At 35.3% G+C, this 21,270-nt stretch overlaps 1 pseudogene; it reads right to left on the bottom strand.

The window, feature by feature from the left end:
• Positions 1-1,687: 1,687 nt before the first annotated feature.
• Positions 1,688-2,939, bottom strand: LOC138828989 (vacuolar protein sorting-associated protein 37A pseudogene; annotated as a pseudogene).
• Between the last annotated feature and the right edge of the window lie 18,331 nt (positions 2,940-21,270).

Here is a 21,270-nt window from a genome sequence, read left to right as displayed (position 1 = left end):
CTAGCCTCGAATTCACTGGTTAGAATCCTAGCTGAGGCCATTCTTGATCATCCTTGTCTATAGTTTTCACGCGTTCACAGCTGGAGAGTATTCACTATGTTTAGTCCTGCAAATTAGACTCTGACTTTCCAGTATAAAATTACAAATTTGTTTCTTTTCACATGTTGTCATAAATTTCTTATAAGGACCCAAATAATAGTCATCCCTGGGCAAATGAGTCCATCAACAATGAGGAGAGGACTCTGGAGGTAGTTTGGATCTTAAAATATTAAAAATAGCATTTTTGCTTAGATGCCTTTCTGAATAAATCTAATTTAAAATAAACTAAGTATAAAACTGGGCACTGGTGGCTCATACCTGTAGTCCTAGCTACTCAGGAGGCTGACATCTCAGATCATGACTCGATTCCCACACAGGCATGTAAATCTGTAAGCCTCTTATGTGGCTGCAATGGTAAAGCACTAGCCATGAGCATAAAATTTAAGGAACAATAACACTGAGTCCCTGAGTTCAAGTCCCATTACTGAAATAAATAGATTAGTAAATAAAATAATTTATTAATCAACTAAATATAGCTACTCTGTGGCTGTACATTTAAGAGACAATTTTCTAAACATTCCAGAGAGAACATGAGATGAAATAAAGTCATATATGTTGATGCTTGGTTTTGTTATCAATGCCATGAGAATGTATCAAAGAGTTTGATCTAGAATAAATGAGTATATTGATTGAACTCTATTATTCCTGACAACTGAGATGACAGTTTGAATATCTGGTGAATGAAATCATGTATTGATTCTTATCTAAATGACAGGTGTTCACTTTTCAAAAAGGAAGATGAAGATGAGAATTTTTTAGTTGGATTGAGGGCAGAACATATTTTGGGAAGTTGACACACAAAATATCAATCAATAGACTATCTTTTAAAGAGTTTCCTTAGGACAATAAAATATATGTAGGGGTAGCAGAGTAACATGTAAAATATATCATTCAGTTTAGAGGACTTGTGAAAGGATTAAAAAGGTGATTAGGTTTCCATGGAGATATTTTTTAAATTTTTTTTAAATTAATTTTTTAAAGTTTTATTATTGTGAAAATACCATACAGAGGGGTTACAATTACATGAGCAATGTAATTAAGACATTTTTTGAATTTTTTTATTTATTAAAGATATATATATATATATATATATAATAGGTATATTTATATGTTATAGGTATATATCTGGCACATTGGCTGGTTTGATATTTTCTGGTATTATGAATATTTAAAAACAAATTGCTTTTGAAAGTTTTATTCAAAAAGAAAGAAAAAGAGAGGGTGTGGGTATCTTTCCATAGGTGAAAGTACTTAAAAATTACTGAGAGGAAAATAATCTAAAGAAGATATCATTCTTGATAAAGAAATGAGGCAGTTTCAAATTAAAAGTACAAGATTAAGTACTTTTCATAAAATATTAAAACTAAAATCACATGCATAAGGTATTTAATTATAAGAATAGCAGTGAAATTTTAAAAGGACAGGATTTATCAATGATAAATAGGCGTTTTTAGTGCAAATACTGCAGAAAAATTTTCCAAGCAAAGATCATAATCATTCTAATCTATATAAAAAACAATCTCAGTTCTTTAAACAATGTAGAGTACATCTGAATTCAGCCATTTCAATGAAATGCCAACTTACAAACCTTAAATCTAAAATAATGTACTTAGTTTTATGTCTCATTTCTCTCTTGGCGGTCCATGTTTTCAGGAAAATCTGTAATGGACCATGAAGTTGGCTGTGCATTGCTATCACTTGTTTAAGTTTCTCTTCCTTGGCTCTTCTACAGTGGCAAACTGTTCTTTTTTCCATGAAGCTACTGAGAAAATCATCTATTTCAGTTTTTCCCTCCGAGAAATCTTCAGCAATATTATCAGATTCTTCCTCAGCTTCATGTGCAGCGACTTTCCATCTTGCCTGTAGGGCACTTGCACTACAACTCTCACTCAGTTCATGTTGTCTCTGCCTCTTCTTTTCAAACGTAGATTTCATTTGTGTAAGTAACTCATACTTATCTAAAACAGTTTGCCTTTTGGCTTCCAAACTGGGCTCCAAGAGGAGAGTTTTCTTGCTAATTCCTCAATACTTTTTACTAAATCACCCTTGTCATTAATAATTTGTTTTAGTTGAGGTAAACTCAAACTGTTCTAGTAATACTTCCTCTTGTTCATTCATATCTGTGAGTTGTGACACAATTCTGAGAGTTCTGGAAATGCATCAGGGACATCTGGCATCTTGTACCCAAAACCATTTTGGCTTATAGGTGTTGAAGTTTCCATTGTGGGAACAGGCAATGGCCGACTTGAAAGGACACCAAATGTAGGAGCAGCAGACTTGGCTGTTGTATAACTTGTTGAAGAAGAAACAGTGTCAGTAACAAAGAAGTTATGTTCTGTTAGCTTCTTGAGGAGGATATGCAGGAAGAAATGGAAAACCCTAAGAAGCATAAGGAGGCAGCCCACCTGGGTTACTATACAGGTATGGAAATGCTGTTGAAGTGGGAGCTAAAACAGGAGAATTCTTCCAAAACTCATCCAACAGACTCTGGCTAATCTTTCCAAGATCTGAGTGTATTGTAAAATTGCTTACTAATTGAGAGGTAACATATATTCCATGTTTATCCATTAAAGGATGTCAGATTGGTGGATAAACACTGATTGCTGGTTTTTCCTGAGGAAACTGTGGAGGAAGTACTATATTAATGTTAATTGTCAAGTTGTTTACAGTGAAGGGCAATCTGTATTCCACATCTTTCTGTATTTCAGCTATACTGGAGTGGGAGTTCCGGAGGGACTCGATCAAGCACTGCTTCTGCTGTTGGAGGCTGGTGAGGCCACCACCAGGGATCCTGCTGTGGAGAAGGAGGCGCTCTTGGTCAGGGGAAAGAGCCAGCTCATCCTCCTCGCGTCCCTGGGGCAGGAGGCCCTACAAGGTTTGGGCCTGCTTCTCCCAGAGGCTGCCTGGCAGGTCTCCAGCTACAGAGGAGTGGCCTGAAATACCCAAGGTTCGAGTCCGGTTGTGTGTGTGTGGGGAGGAGCAGAGGGGCAGGCCGTGGGGCAAGCCAACGGCGCCTTTTACCAAGTAAACCAGGTTCCTGGTCCCCGGGTTTGGGGGACCATGACATAACTGGAGAGAGCTGGAGAGAGGTAAATTGTCAAGCAGGACACAAGCAACCAGGATCCTACCCTTGGAGGCCCAGGTGCTCCAGACTGGCTAGCCAGTCAGATTGTAACCTGGCTGCGCTCGGCGTGCCTGGCCTCGTCCTACCATGAGCACATTTCTTATCAAGCATTGCTGCCTACTCCTTTGTTTCCCTTTGCCATCCCTGCTGCGACACCCCCTCTCCCCCATCTAGTCCCCCGACTCCTCCCCAAAGTTCTAAATTTCATTTTTCAACTTAATGTCTTGTATATTTCATTGTTGTAATGGGTTCCTATTTAAACAATTTGTTTTTCCCTTCCCCTCCACAAATTATACCAACATTAACTACAGTGAAAACAGGAGTTATACCGTGGGGGAGGGACACACCAAGCAACAACAACAACAACATATAACCCTGGGCTGGGAAGGTCGCTCAGTGTTAGAGTTCTTGCCTTGAATGCAGGAGGCCCTGGGTTCAATTCCTCAGTACCACATAAACAGAAAAAGCTGGAAGTAGCACTGTGGCTAAATAAGTAGAGCACTAGCCTTGAGCTGAAGAGCTCAGAGACAATGCCCAGGCCCAGAGTTCATGCCCCACAACCGAAAAAAAAATCACTTTATAAAACATTAGAAGCAATAGAAAGCAAGAAAAAACACTTCAGTCCTTATCTTGAGGTCCATTTTGCCTAACTTCAACTTATCTGTCTTTTTCTGCTTGACTCAATACATACACTGGTTATTGCAAATTAGGGAAACCATGGGACCTATGTTTCTTTGGGCCTGGCTTACTTCACTTAATATAATTTTTTCCAAGTCTGTCCATTTCCTCACAAATGGGGCAATGCCATTCTTTCTGATGGAGGCATAGAATTCCATCGTGTATATATACCACATTTTCTTGATCCATTCATCTACTGAGGAGCATCTGTGTTGGTTCCATATCTTAGCTATGGTAAATAATGCTGCAATAAACATAGTTGTGTTGATAGCTTTAGTATGGTCTTGTTTCTGATCATTCGGGTAAATGTCCCAAATTGAGTCAAAGGGGAGCTCTATGTGGAGTCTTTTGAGGAACCTCCATACTACTTTACAAAGTGCTTGAACAAGTTTACACAACCACAGACAATGCAGTAAGCTTGGACAGTTTTAAATTAGCTACCAACATATTCTTTTTATATGTTTTTATTGTAAAAATATTGTACGGAGGGGTTACAGTTACATGAATAAGGTAGTGAGTACATTTCCTATCCAGAATTGTTACCCCCTCCTTTGTTTTTGCCCCTACCATCCCTTCCCTCCCCAATTCCACAACTCCTCCCACCCCCTTCCAAAGTTGTAAAGTTCATTTTTAACATAGTGTCTAGTACATCTCATTGTTACAATGGGTCAAGCTCTTTCCTTACTTCAGCATTTTATTTCCTTCCCCTTCCCAAATTAGAAAAAATGTATATACAAGATGCAGGGCACTGGAATCAAGTACAGATATTTTTTTCTGCAAAAATACTATAGGATGAGAGCAAAAACATACCTTGAACAAAGGTTCTATTGGCTTTCTCTGCAGAATATGTGTAAAGCCTGCAAATGAATCCAAGATATCCTCAACCCACAGACTCACAAATCATGTAAAATTTGACTCATATTCTATACTACATTGTTTAGAGATGAGTGTGTGTGTGTGTGTGTGTGTGTGTGTGTGTGTGTGTGTGTGTGTGTGTGTGTGTGTGTGTGTGTGTGCGCGCGCGCGCAGGTATTCGGGATTGAATTAGGATCTAGGCACTGCACTTTTGCGTCTTTAGTCAAGAGTGATACTCTCACTTGAGACACTGGTCCACTTCTGGAATTTTTTTAAATAAGTTTTTTTTTAATTGTGAGAACACTGTACAGAGGAGGGGTTGCAGTTACATGAGCAAGGTAATGAGTATATTGCTTCTGAATCATTGTTGTCTCCTCCTTTTTTTTCCCCCTACCATCCCTTCCCTCCCACTTCCACAACTACACTCTCCCGTTCCCCCCGACCTAAATTGTAAAGTTTGTTTTTCCACCTAAATTGTAAAGTTTGTTTTTCCCTCCCACTTCCACAACTACACTCTCCCGTTCCCCCCACCTAAATTGTAATGTTTGTTTTCCCTGTTTTCTTGTACATCTCATTGTTGCAATGGGTCAACCTATATCCCTGTTTAAACAATTTGTTTTTCCCTTCCCCTATACAAATTATACCAACATCAAATACAGTGAAAACAGGGGTTATACCATAGGGGAGGGACATACAAAGCAACAAAGAAATCACATGGTACCTTATAAATACATTAGAAGCAATAGCAAGCAAGAAAAAAAAACACAATTGTGTCCTTATCTTGGCATTCATTTCCCTTAACATAATCTTATCTGACCTTTTTCTGCTTGTCTCAGACATATTCTAGTTGTTGCAAATAAGGGAAACCACTTGTGGCTTTGTGCTGGTTCATTGGAGATGAGTCTCATAGACATTTCTGTACAGGTTGGCTTTGAGCTGAAATCCTCACATCTCCACCTCCTGACAGGTATTATAGACATGTGTACTTTACTGTTGCTCACATTTGCTACTGATAAATTTAATCCCAAGCACTGTATTTTAGCTATGAACTTCAGAAACAAAATTTTCTGGCTTTATTAAAATTTAAAATGAAATGTGCCTGCTTTTTTCTTTCTAAATAAATGTGCCTGCTTTTTTTTTCTTTTAAGAAATCCTTTATGGGGCTGGGAAGGTGGCTCAGTGGTAGAGCTCTTGCCTTGCATGCATGAGGTCCTGGGTTCGATTCCTCAGCACCACATAAGTAAAAAGAAAAAAGCCTGAATTGGCGCTGTGGCTCAAGTGGTAGAGCCCAGGCTCAGAGTTCAGGCCCCACAACAAGCCCCCCCCCAAAAGAAATCCTTTATATGCTTTAATTCTTATTTAGAAAGAACTTGGCTTCAGAAAGATTAATGAGAATTTTAAAATTTACCACCCAGCTTAAGAAATAAAGCTTGCATGAACACAGTCTTAGACTTCTTAAATCTAAAAGTATTCTCCAACTTGAATTTTTTCTGTCAGCTTTTACAACAAGGAAAGGAAATTGTTCCAAAGAATTATGACACTTGATACTTATTTGGCAAAAGTAGAGCATGACAATAGTAAAATACGGTTATTTTAAGGGGTTTGAAGCAAAGGAATACTTTGAATCTCCATAGTCTATTCAGATAGAATTTTAGAGACTTGGCATGGTCTTGGAGACACAGCGTTTGTAGGCATCCTTGAAGGACATATGTTCATGTCTGAAGTGTTGGATTCTTAAGGATGCCCAAGACAAAATTTAGTATCAAAAATCTGTGAACACAGAAAAAATAAGGAAATAACAAGGAGCACAAATCTGGAGATGAAATCTCTTACAGGACTTTGAATATATTAGAGAAAGTACAGAGAAAGACCAAGGTAGGCTGGCCAGCTTCGTATTTCCCAGATTTCCCTCTGTGTTTGATAAGAATGATTTTGTCTTAATATCACCTGCTTCAAGAGGTATTTATTATTGCTGTTGTTGTAGTTGTTGTTATTATTATTTGTGACATGGCTAAACTGCATGTTTTGCATGTATGTAGATTTTAATCTCACGGAAATTTCTTTGGTAGTGGAATCTTCATAGTTAATTGGCTCAAAATTATATCATTTAGAAGGAGCCTAGTTATAGGAAATGTACTCATTACCATATTCATGTAACTGTAAACCCTCTGTACAGTATCTTTGCAATAAAATATATACCAAATAAAAAGAAGTAGCTTAATATAATATGCCTAATTTCCTTAATAAATAAGAATGTTTGGACAAGGAGATAATCATTGAAAATAATTCAGAACAGAAAAATGATAGTAATCTAGAATTCAAGGAAAAGGAAGGCCACAACAGACCCTTTTAATACAGCCTAGAGCAAGAAGTAATCTTTACTTTTGTAGCTCCCAAAATTGTGAAAAAAAAAAACCTATCATCCATCTATCTGACTGTCTGTCTGTCCTTCTCCATCTACTTTTCTTTTTTTTTTAATTTTATTTTATTTGTGAACATACTGTACAGAGGAGTTACAATTACATGAGCAGGATAATGCGTACATTTCTTACCAAGCATTGCAGCCTCTTCCTTTGTTTACCCTTCACATCCCTTCCCAGCCTCCCCCCCTCCCACCCAATCCCAAACCTTCTCCTTCTCTCCCTTACCCCCCCCCCCGCACTGACATTGCAAGCAGAAAAGGTCAGATAATGTGATGTCAGGAAAATGAACCCTTAGATGTGTATTTTAATGTTTTTTTTCTTTCGTGCATGTGTTTCTAACGCATTTATAAGATTATCTCTTTGTTGCTTTGTATGTCCCTCCCCCACAGTATAACCCCTGCTTTCACTATATTTGATGTCAGTATAACTTGTGGAGGAGATGGGGAAAAACCAGTTGTTTAAGGATACAGGTGGACCTGTTGCAACAATGAGAAGTATAAGTTGTCATGTCCATCTGCTTTTCTATATAACATCTATCTGATTTAGTTTAGGAAGTAGAATCATTAGCTTTATGCATGTTAAGTTCACTGAGCTACAGTCCCAGCCCAATTTCTGTAATCAGAGTTTCTGTTTGACTTCCTTACTGCACCTTTAGGGAATGGATACATGTGTGGGTCTTTCCCTTAGTACTAACTAGCAATAAGCAATAATAAGCCATAAACAATATAACACTATGTATTACTAGAAATAATGGAGCTCTCTTAGAATGCATAAATTTTATGCTTATCTAAGTATAATATGTTATAAAATAACTGTATAAGCATAATAAGCAGATATTTTATGTATCCTTTATTAGCACATGTTTCCGGAGGGAATATTTCCTGAAACCAGGCTGCATTGCCAGCTACACCTGACTAAATTTAGCTGGAGATCACAACAGATTATCTTCTTATCCCTCTACTTGCTTATCAATATATGGTTGTTATAGTCTAAACAATAATTAGAGGGCTAAATGCAAGATTCTTCATTGCTGAGTGCAGTCGGTAAATTTTCCTCTGCTATACTGTAAACATTCAGTATGCATTTATATATCTTTTATAAATTCAGGAGAATTTTTGTTCTATTGTTTTCATTTTCTTTATGCCTTCTAAAACCAAGGTGAAACTTTGTCTTTCATTACTTTACCATTATCTTTTTCCTTAATATTCTAGTGTGTTCGATTGTTATCTTTATCTTTCCTGGTTTGGGCTTTATTTCTGAATTTTTGACTAATATCTGTCATTTTCTAAGTCATATAACTATGCTTTCTGTTTGCCCATCCCTTTTCTTTCATGTGACTTTCTCAGTAAGCTTGCACTTTGCCCAGAGTGGCAAAATATTCCAATGCTTGTTTCATGTATGTTGTAAGATCTTCTCAGTTTTCATCCCATTATCAACTGTTACTTGTTTTGCGGGAATCTCTAGCACTTTAAAATATTATCGCTGTATGAATCCTATAATTTCTGTTTCTTTTAAAAATATCCACTGAGGAGAAATTGCTTTACTCAGATTTTGTAATTATAGTCTATTTGGAGAAGGACAAGGGAAAGAATTTTCCACAGGTTGTTTATATTTCTCTTTTGGTCGGTATTTTCATTTCTGAATATTTATTTTTTATTTTTTCCAAAAAACTGGGATACTCAAAAACGGAGATAAAAGCTGAGACTTTTAACAAGTGGAAAATCCTTCCCTTCCATCTCTCTCTGGTGCTGTCTCTCTGTTCACATTTCTCTCTCTCTCTGTCTCTGTCTGTCTGTCTGTCTGTCTGTCTGTCTGTCTGTCTGTCTGTCTGTCCGTCTCTCTTTCTCTCTCATTCTTACCTCTTATTCGTTGTTCTCCCTTGTCTCCTTCCTGAAAACATGTGTTGTATCCAAATATTCACTTTTTTCTCATTTCTTAAATGCTTTTGATTCATTGTGGCTACATATTCAGTACATATGGCTCAGCTTGAGTCTGGATTTGTATACAATTTCCTCATTATATATTTGTTAATTTTAGTTGACAAATTAAAAATATGTATATTAAGTGATATATGCATATGTTGTACAAAGATTCAATAAAGATCATTATTTAACCAATATATTACTTTTTATCTTTCCATCTATCATCTATCTTATTTATTTGTTGCCTGATAGACACATACTCTGGTTCTTTTGTTCAGCTATTCTGAATATTACTAATATAAACATGACTGTTCAGTTGTGTCTCTATTGAATGCTTACTTATATTCCTTTGGATACATACCTGGGAGTTTTATAGCAAGATATATAGCAGTTTTAGTCTTTTGAAGACTCTTCATACTGTTTTTCACAATGGCTGCACTGACTTATATTTTATTCACCTCACATTAGTGCTGCTTGTTTTCTTAATGATTGCCATTCTGATTGTAGTGAGATGGAATATCTTTATCATTTCAATTTTTTATGACAAAGGATGTTGAGGTTTTTTTCTGTTTATTGGCCACATATGCTTCATTGAGAATTGTCTGATCATTTATTTTGTCCAGCTACAAACTGGATTCTTTTCTTCAGTTTTCAGTTGGTTTGAAATTTTTTAAAGTATAGTCCTTTACTTGACAAATAGCTAGAAAACATTTTCTTTATTTTATAGATTTTCCTTAGATTTGAATCCTTATTTGCTTTGATGTCCAGAAGTTGTTTAATTTGATGCAAAAGCATTTTCAATTTTTGCTCTTATTTCTTGAGCAATTTGCATTCCTTTCAGAAAGGAGTCTCAAATTTAACTACCTATTTACACATTTTAAAATAGCCATGCATAGTCATACATGTCTTAATGACAACTACTCAGAAGGGAAAATCAGGATGATTATGACTGGAGACTATTTCAAAGTTAATGATACTATCTAATAGACAAAATTAAACAAAAGTACTGCTGATTTGTTTCAAGTGGTAGAGTGCAAGAGAAAGACATTATCACAATGAAAGAAAAGGAGGAGAAAGTGGAGGAGGAGGAAGTAGAGAATGAAGAGGAGGAGGTGAAAGAAGGAAAAACCACAATAGTCTACTATAACTAGAATTGCCTTATTCTTCAATTAAGCGAATTCCCTTATTTTTGAATTCTGTATATCATCATGTGTTCAATAGTATCTTCAATAAAAATTTCTTTCCCTAAACTTCAAGATTTTTATGGAATCCAGTTTTCTTTCTCTTTTTAAATAAATCCTCCATTGTCTCTTCAAATAATTTATCACATATATTGTTTTCATTGCTCTCAACATATAAATATGTCTCTCTCATTTACATATCTGTACACATTTATTTTTAATATAGTTTATCTTTTTGTATTTTAAGAATAATACTTAATCTATACTCCATTCTTCAAATATGGAAGCCAGTCATCTATCTGGTTACTTTTTATGAACTTCATGTACAGGTTCAGAAGACAATCAGTCTTTCTTCATTAGTAGGTCATTTTGAGATTAATGGTATCACTCTCTATGAATCACCTATTATTAATAAAAATTATATTGATAAAATAGTAACCTGAAGGGATTCATCAGGGCCCATGCATTCGAAGAACCAACGTTGAATATTCTAATAATGTCAAAAGATCGAAACTGAGGAATGAAAAATGAGGAATGTTTGGAATGTTTATACCTGAGTTTTAAAATGAAAAAATGTACATGAATTGTGATACTAATATTGTAGAAACTTTGTGAAAAATTTGGCCAGGTTCTTATGAATTTTTATGTTAAATCTATTAGAGAACCCAGGAAAGATTTAAAGAAATACAACTTGTGCATACAATACGAATGTGTAATTAAGCATTTATAAATATATGTATGACTACATATGTGTAGATATATGTAGAAATGTTTCCTATAATAGCTAATCACTATAATATATTGTTATAAATTTATTTTAACTACTGGAACTAATATTTTGATTTCAGAGGTTTGTATTATTATAATAATACTTGCTTCACTATCAAGGTTTTATCATTTCATTGTCATTCTTAAATACCTTATTACAACTTTTTAATATTGCTAAGTGTGAAGGCCTTGAAAATCTAATATTTCATGTTTTTGTTACTGTCTGTCATGATGGCTGAATTCTTATTAGTGGGAAATCTTTTGAAAAAGTTTGTTTCAGTTGTGTTGAAGGAAACTTTAAAACATGGCTGCAAACATCCACCTTCTATCATGGCCATACAATGATCATGTTCTAACAGAACCAATATATGTTAAAACTTCAATAAAGCAAAGGATGTATAGATATTTAGAATGTAAATTATATATATATGTATATATATATATATATATATATATATATATATATATATATATAATTTGCTTGTGGCTAGGTCAGTGATTCTACATCCTACATCCTTTGCTTAATATTTTACATTTTTAACCCAGAGCTCAAAATAAAAAAAGACAAAAAACTCAAAACCAACTACTCTTTTCTTATTTTCCTGGTGGTAAGAATGTTCTTTACCCATGTGTTCTTTCAGTGTGCACGACTTATTTGATCGAATTTTAATGTAGGGGTCTGAATTGGTGCTCTTTCCTACACTTCAACATGTGCTTGATTTTCAGCTCAGCCTCTTTTGCTGGGCTTCGAATTTGCCCTGTTTTTATGGTATAATTCAATCAGTATATGAAAGTATGTTTTATGAATATATCAAGAATGTAGAATATTTTTACATTTCAATTCTTTCAAAAGATTATTTATATGAATGTAAAACACAAAATGCAACAGTCTGCCATTTTCCTAATCTGGATTTTAGAAGAGTCTTATTCTTCACATCATATTCTCCCAAATTGCCCTTGCAGTCAGTAGAGTGTGCTTAGCAGCTGTAGTCGGTCTGGGCATGAACACCAATCTGATTTGGCTAATAGACTGTGAACAAGCTTATACACTAGATCCAAGCAAACACTTTAAATGTATTGGAAAGGTTTGGCTATTCCTTCATCTTGAGCCCTAGAAGAGATAATATGTAGAAAAAATAGAGCTGTTTCAGCTGACAAGTGAAGTTTCTGTAAATACAAGCAAAAAGTAATTTTTTGCTGTTAGCTGCAATTGATTTGTGTTTCCTTGTTGCCATAGCAAAGAATGACAGATCAAGCAGAGTGATTTTCATTTCCCTTTGGTACTTATTCCTCTTGTACTGATAAGATTCAGACTCTGCTTTCATGAAAGTTTCCATTATTTAAAGCAGCCTTTTCAAATAATTTTTCAAATAATTTTCTGTGCTCCTAAATCGGAGACTTCTGGCACTTGCCAAACTACTTTGCCCATAATTATAATAATGGTCTCTTTTAATTAAAAACGACTTAATTGTATGTCATTTTTACATGATCTCCTATGTTTTATCCACTGAAGGAAAGGTATAATATACTCTTATGTCATTCATATGGTGCATGGTAAAAATATGGAAGGTTTTCCCTAACTTTTAAATCTAAAATGAAAACAAAATCCATTAGCTAAATTCACCCAAGATATTTCAAATAATCTGGCTTCTCCAGTGGACAACGAGGGCAAAGGATTCTCTTTGTTTTTCTTTGTTTAGTTCAGCTTAACATTTGTCAGCCTTGCTGATCTTTTAGAAGATAGACTGTTTTGTTGATTGATTCATTCTTACTTGATCTCCATTTAATTGATTTCTGCCCTAATATTTAATTATTTCTTTCCAACTACTCATTTGTGGATTGGAATGTTCATTTGAATTGTGTTTAGCTAATTATACAATAAGTTTTCAATTAACATGCCAGTTTATGACTACAATATCTCTTGACTAATGTTATCCTTCAATAGTTCAACCCTATCTCTCTTAGTTCCATTTTCACATATGAACAGACCAATGCCCAAATAGCTTCAAATAAACTATTAGGTTGATTTCTCTATTTATTTAAGGTGCATGTGTGGTTGTTTGTGGTTGATCATTTTCTTATGTAGGTATTTATAGACATAAACATTTTTTTTTAAATTACTGACTTTTACATTCCCAAAGGTTCCTGTATTTTTTAAGATTTTTATGGCCTAATACATGATCTGTTTTGTAGAAAGTTCCATCGATGACTAGAAAAATGTGTAATCTTCTACAGTTGGGTGAAATACTGTTTAAGGCATTTTATCCATGGCATTGTTTAGTTCTGAGATAAACTTGTTGACTTCTGGTTTGGATCTTTGTTTATTGATAAGATGTAAGTTAGCATTCATTAAACGCACTTGAACAACTCATTATTAGTATAGTGCTTTTCATCATAGTTAAGCTACAGAAGCAGCCAAGATGCCCTAAAACTGATGAATGGATGAATGATAGGAATATAAGATGGGCTCTGTTGGTTGGTGCGTGCCAGTGGATGGGAAAAGAAGGATGTAGGCAAGAATAGGTGAAGAAGGATGAATATAGTCAAAATACTTTACATACTTGTATGCAAACAGAGCATTGATACTTGTTAAAATGGGTTTAATGAGCAAATTATGAAGGACAATGATAGAGGAAGTGGATTTGATCAGGATACACTGGACACATGACAGAAAGTAGCATAATTAAGCCCATTTGCATCCATAATATATGCTAATAAACAGGGAAACAATAGACAATAGAGTATCATTCAGCTCTAAAGAAGGAAATTATGTGATTTTCAGGAAAATGAATGAAACTGGAGATCATTATGTTAATCAAAGGAGGCCAGCTTCAGAGGGGCAAATATGAAATGCTTTGTCTTATATGTATTGAAATGATATACATTTAAACAGATATATACATACACACATTATACATTCTTATATGCATATATATATAAACACACACACACACCCATAACAGAGAGAGGATAGAGAGAAAGAGGGAGAATTTGATTTTAATATTGGGATTGTTTGTGGAGACAAGTGAAGAGAAGGAAAGAGAATGAAGAAGGCTGAAAGATATTGAAATACATGTTTGTGTACAGTTATGAGTAGAATTAAAAATAAATAATAAAGTGAAGGAATATACATTATCATTATATCAAGAAAAATAAAATTATCCTGAAGTGAGGAGCACATCTTCTGTGATCTTTCTGTGCTACAGAGACCCAGATATAATCCATTTCAATCAAACTGAATGAAACAAACACATAACAAAATGTGGAACTAAAAAAGGGACTGTATTACAGGCACACTGAGAACAAGCCCTCAACCATCTTCCCCCAAGTGACTGATATAGCCGTAGTTGGTATAGCCTCACTACTAGTAACCTCTCATTAAAAATAATGCCAGATGGAATTTTTCAGTTTGCTTTGTTCAGAACCTAATCAATAATCTTAAATTTGTACCAAGATTCTATATCTTGAAATCAATGGGGAAAAAAGTATTAAGATTCAGTATCTTTCGTGACTCTCTAGGCTTCTTCTGGAATTGAATATCTACATAATGAAGTTTGGTCATTATGAGCAAGATCTAAATTCCATTCAGGAATATAACACTAGGTGTAAGAATTCAAAGCCAACTAACAATTCATTAAATTTAAGAACTGAAAAATTTCAGTTCCTGTGAATTTAACAAGTTATTTGGCGGGGGGGAAATTAACTGAACAGGAAGATTGCATACAGCAGCTGCTGCATTACTAGTGGAGGTATATTTATTGATTTAGGACTTTCTTAAACACCTGTATTAACTTGGTGAGAAAAAGTAGAGTTTTAGAGTTGTGGTATATACATTTCATTAGATAAAGTATTGCAATAAATTTTGTACAAACCATTACGGTATACAAATAACTTGGATAAATAAAAATTACACAAAACTATAGAAAATTTTCCCCAGCTTTCAATGCATAATTATAGATAAAGTGAACAAAATTTTCATTTATTTTTGCTTGTGATCTTCTACCCTACTTTAGTAATGTATAATTTTATTGTTATTTTTAAGGTGTGCACAGAGGAGTTATCATTTCATAAGTCAGCATATGCCTTTTCCTCTAGTTTTAAAAAATGTTTCTAATAGATCAAAATAACTTTTAGTATTTGTTTTACTATATGGTGATGACATGAACCTTCAGAGAACATAATATCCCTAATTCAGAACAATTACAAAGTAGATATTATAGTGGAATGAATAATTTGAAACAGAAAACTGAATTTACTGTAATATATGTTCTCTGAGTCTTCTCTTGGGCTAAAATAGGAATAATGTGCCAATGGAAGGTAGTGAAAAAAAGGAATAGTTAAAAAATGCTCATCTGGAGGTGATTGATGAAGATTAAAAATGAAACAAAATGATATCTCTGACAGTATTATTCACCACAGTTTCCATGTCAAAAAGAAATATGGGAAAAGAATGAGCAATATATGAAGCATGAATAGAAATCAGCCAAAACAAATATTCAACAAGAGAACAAATGGAACATGAAACACCCCGTCCTTAGTCTATGAGAAATAATAATTGAGAAGGTGTGTTCTCAGATGCACTGTGATAAATCCTGCATATAGAACGGGATCATCATGCAACAGAAATAAAACCCAGTATTCTGGGATAGGAAAGCTTTAGACATGATGATAAAACCAAATGATTTATTTATAACTTGAACAAGCAAAATATTCCTGAATTCATTCATGTATTACAACAAAAATGAAAACCATCATAGATTTTTAGGTTTATCAATATATATTATTGAATAGTATGCAGGAAAAGTTTACACACATCTTATGAATTCTATAATATGTGTATTTTTACAACATACAATTGATACAGACTTTAATTGTGACTCATGAGTTTATACTTAATATAAAATATTTTTTAGTTTTAAGAGACAAAGTTCTGATTATAAGTATCTAAATAACTGATTTTTTTTATTCCTTTCTCTACGTTTTACTTTTGCAAGTGCTTACACATTTGAGTTAACTGAATAAAGTGTTTATTCAACTGAATAGAATACTAGCAGGAAGAAGAGGATACATCCTCAGTGGACAAGAATGTCAGGAAGAGGGCGCTGTGGTTAGAGGTGAAATAGGGATGTGTGGGCAGATTGAGTCTAGTAGGTATATTGAGTGCAACTGTGAAATAGGTACTATAGTTGGATGCTTGTTGTCTCCAAAAGAAAATTGAAACCCAAATTCATATTTCTTAAAATTAAAGACCCAGAAAAAAGTATATTTCAAGACATATGGGCCTATATATGGGCCTATATATGGGCCCATATATATATACATATATATATATATTATATATTTTTTATATAAATATATATATTATATATATAAATATATAAATATATATATTTATATATATATTATATATATATATATAAAATGCTTTGAAATAATATTCCTTATCAGATCCTTTAATGTAATTTTAGGAGAATAATTATAATTTCAATAAATTATTAAGTATTATACATCTATAATATCTATAATTTATCATTACAATTGTTTAAAATTGGAGCATGATGGTACATAAACTTTTATACAAGATGCTAAGACATGAGAATTATAATGAGGTCAGCTTACACTACATAACAACTTTCTGTCTCAAAATTACCAAAATGATGATGATAATGATGATGATGAGGAGGAGGAGGAGGTGGAGGAGGATGATAAAACATTAGCAACAATAACACTTCTATATATATACTTTACAATTTTATATTATTTTAAAAGTCTAAGGCAGAAAGTTTTGTTTTAGGGTCAAAATATATACACATTTATAATAAATACAGTTATGCTCTAATATTCTTAGTGATCTAAAACAAAATGGCATACTACACATATTATAAATTATGGAAATAAGGAGTTCCGGGAAGATGGCAGAGGAGAAGCTGGAATCTGAACAAGCTCTCGCATAGAAAGCAGTTTTAGAGTTCCAGTGAACAGTCCTAAGCCAGAGAATCACACCAAGTGTGCCATCACAGGACAGAGAGTTAGACAAGAGAGGGGAAGCCAAGGAAACACATCAGCTGCCGCTGCGGCGGCAGGGTCGTGGCGGCGACCACCGCCGCGGTGTCATACCTGAGACACAGAGAGTCCAGGACGAAGGAGCCAGATGCAGCGGACGAGCGGATCCTACTCAACACCAACAAGAACCGACAAGGAGCGGACATCTTCATCCTGCTGTTTGCAGACCAGAGACGACCCAGGATCCAAGACTCGGCGTGAGTACAAGCCCGAAGTCCTCACTCCTTCTCAGGGAGCACAGGAGGGAAGGCCACCCCTCCACCCCCAACACCGGTGATCTCCATCTGGGATGGAGATCCTCCGACAAAGCTCGGAGGAGCTGCTAGCTCCAGCTCAGGCCTTGGAATAAAACGAGTCATTTAGCAGGTCACAAGAACTTAATGGCGAAGTGACCTGCCAGACTCAGCTCCATCCAGGGAAAAGTCACCCAGCTCAGGCGCCAGCCATTGGAGTGCCTTGCCTCACTGGGTAACCAGAGCCAGAGGCTGCCCCTCCCTCTAGCAGCCACCACAATCAATTGAACAACAGAAACCCTGAGAATGGATCCAGGCTGGGCGCTGTGAGCTTTATCACAAAATAGCCCCAGGGAAAAGCTACTGTTTGTTGAAAGGCCTCAACTCTACCCAGAACCTAGCCTCATCACCACATCACCCTCTTTTGTGATTCTCAAAGCAGATCACCCTTCCAGAAAACTAACCTGGGAGGGGGATCTCAAAATCTTGGGTAAAGCAGAGCATTTTTCTGCCTCTTCCAACCAACCGACTTAAGAAACCAATCAAGCCACAGGACCTCAAGCTGACCAGAGACTCCAACAAGAGACTGGTTACAGACAAAAGGGAGATACAGGATTCTTCCCACTCCTCCCCGCCCCCATAAAAATCTAAAGACTTTTTTTTCTTTTTTTTTTCTTCTTCTTCTTTTCTTTTTTTTTTTTGCTTGTTTTTTGTTTTTTGTTACCTTATATATATATATATATATATATATATATATATATATATATATATATATATATATATATATATATATATAATTTTTTCCCTTCTAAAAATTTTATTAATCTTTAATTTTTGCCTCTTCTGAAAAAATAATTGTTTTCCAGTAACTTTTTTTTTCTCATCTTATAATTTTTATTTTAGGAATATATGAATGAGCGTTTTCCTTTCTTTTCTTGTCTTCTTTCTCTTTTTCTTTCTTTCTTAATTATCTTTTTGTTTTTTGTCTAGCTCTACTGAACTGATCTTTTCTTCTCCCTTTCCCATCCTTAAAGTTTTTCACATCTCCTCTATGTCCCTCCCATTCTCTTAACATATTCACATTCCTCTCTAAATAGACGGTCTTTTAACCTCTATAATAACATTAATTTTTACGTTTCTATGTTTTTTTCTGGTCTCTCTTCATTCCTCTTTCCGTCTCTTCTTTTTCTCTCTCTCTCTACTTGCATCATACCCAACCCATTTCCTGCATTGTGATTAGGACATAGTTAACTCTCCCTGTGCTTCCCCACACCAATCTATTCCTATTTTTTACCCACATCTCTCCCTAACCCTAATAATTTCTGGTTTTCCAAATTCTTTTCTGCAGTTCAAAGTCCTTTAACATATAGTTGTTTGATGTTGAATAGATGTATCTGTTGAACTAGATTGTATCTGTAGACTATTGACTGTACAAACACAAACTTTGGTTGATGGTTGCCTTAAGATAGTGTTCTAGCACAAAACTGTTGCAATCTTCATCTCAAATGGGCCGAGTAAGCCGGAAAAACACAAGAAAAATGGCAAATTCGGGTATCTCAATTCCCAATCTTAATAATCAGGGATTAGAACAGATAAAGAATAATCCAGAGGAGAGTTCCCAAATAGCTCTACAAACACTAATCGCAAACATGATAAATGAGAAGTTTGACAATGTACAAAGGACCCTGTATGAGATTGATAGGGAGAGAGAGGAGGCATCCCAGAAGTTTACACAGGAATATCATAAGCGTGAGGAAGCTACTCAAAAACTGATACAGGATTTGCGTGAACAACTTGAGAATACTCAAAGAGAAAGGGAGGAATGGCGTGAGCAGGCAGAGAACACTCAAAGAGAACTGCAGGAATCCCACGAATGGGAAGAAAGGGAACTGCAGGAATCCCATAGACGGGAGGAAGCTAATCAAAGCGTAATTCAGGAATTGAGAGACCAGGTAGAGAATACACAAAGATCACTAAAGGCATACATGTAATCCATTAACAAAGAGCTGAAGGAAGTCAGGGAGACCACAAAGCGAATGCTGAATGGAACCCAACAGAAGGAATGCGATTCCAAAGAAACCATAATCAATCAACTAAGTGATTTGAGAACAAACATTGAACACCAAATTAAAGAAGTAAAGAAATTCATACAAGACCTAAAACAGAGCTTCAACAAAGAACTTGAAGTCATCAAAGCTGACCAATTAGAAGGAAAAGAGATAAAAAACAAAGTAGAGAGTCTTGACAGCAGGTTAGACCATGCAGAAGATCGAATGTCAGGGATTGAAGACAGCCTAGATATTATAGAGAAAGAACATACAACCATCCAAGACAAGTCCAAGAAATATGATAGGTCTATCCAACACCTGGAAGACACCATCAGAAGGCCCAATCTAAGGATAATGGGTGTAGAGGAGCACCTAGAATCAGAAGTTAATGGCCTAGGAAATTGGTTTAACAGGATCCTAGCAGAGAACTTCCTAAACATACAAAAAGATAGGCCTATTCAGATACAAGAAGCTTTTAGAACCCCAAATAGACCAGACCAGAATAGGATATCCCACCGTCACATTATAATCAACACAGGATCAACCCAGACCAAGGAAAAGATCCTTAAAGCTGTCAAGGAGAAAAGATTAATCAGCTATAAAGGGAAACCAATTAGAATCACCTCAGATTTCTCAGCAGAGACAATCAAAGCAAGAAGAGCCTGGAATGATCTATGCCATGCCCTAAAAACAAACAACTATCAACCAAGAATACTGTACACAGCTAAACTCTCCTTCATAACTGAAGGCCAAATAAAAACCATCCATAACAAAGAAAAATTGAAACAATACATCTCCACCAAACCATCCCTACAAAAGATTCTTAAAGATGTCCTACACATAGAAAACCAACAAGACCGCAACAAACCAAGAAACTGAACCCAAACTGAGAATCCAAGAACCTTAGGAAGAACCCTGTTTTCACAGCCCCCAAGAAGGGGGATAAGATGGCAGGAACTCCCAAATAACTCTCAGTCCTATCTCTTAACGTTAACGGACTGAACTCTCCAATTAAGTGACATAGACTGTCTAGTTGGATTAAAAAACAAGACACTTCTATCTGCTGTCTGCAGGAGTCACATGTTGCCCGTAAAAACAAACACATTTTCAATGTTAAAGGCTGGAACAAAATCTACCAAGCAAACGGCCCTCATAAACAGGAGGGAGTTGCAATCCTAATATCAGATAAAATAGACTTCAAATTAAAATTCGTGAGAAGAGATAAAGAAGGTCGCTACATACTAATTAAAGGATCTCTCCTTCAGGAGGATATTACAATTCTAAATATCTATTCGCCAAACAATGGAGCACCCAAATTTATCAAAGAAACACTACTTTCCCTCAAATCCCATATAGATCCAAAGACATTAATTTTTGGGGATTTTAACACACCACTCTCCCCACTAGATAGATCAACTCAGCAAAAACTCAACAGAGAAACCGCAGATCTAAAGAGCTGCATAGATCAACTAGACTTAACAGACATTTACCGAACATTTCACCCAGCAGCATCAGAATACACGTTCTTCTCCGCAGCACATGGAACGTTTTCTAAAATAGACCACATTTTAGGCCACAAAGCAAACTTGTCTAAATTCAGAAACACTGAATTTATACCTTGCATTCTCTCTGACCACAAGGAAATAAAATTAGAACTCAACACCAAAAGCCACCAAACAAAGTCCGGTATCACATGGAGGCTGAACAACACACTGTTGAATCATGAGTGGGTGATGGAAGAGATTAGAAAGGAAATTCAAATGTTCATGCTATTCAACAAAAATGAACACACAAATTACCATCTCCTCTGGGACACAGCAAAGGCAGTACTCAGAGGCAAGTTTATAGCTCTGAGCACCTACATCAACAAATTGGA

The sequence above is a fragment of the Dipodomys merriami genome, unplaced genomic scaffold, assembly GCF_024711535.1.
Source record: "Dipodomys merriami isolate MVZ:Mamm:240054 unplaced genomic scaffold, mDipMer1.0.p SCAF_1696, whole genome shotgun sequence".
NCBI classification, from domain to species: Eukaryota; Metazoa; Chordata; class Mammalia; order Rodentia; family Heteromyidae; genus Dipodomys; species Dipodomys merriami.
Note: the sequence above shows the minus strand (reverse complement) of the source record. Positions and strands in the feature narration are given on the sequence as shown.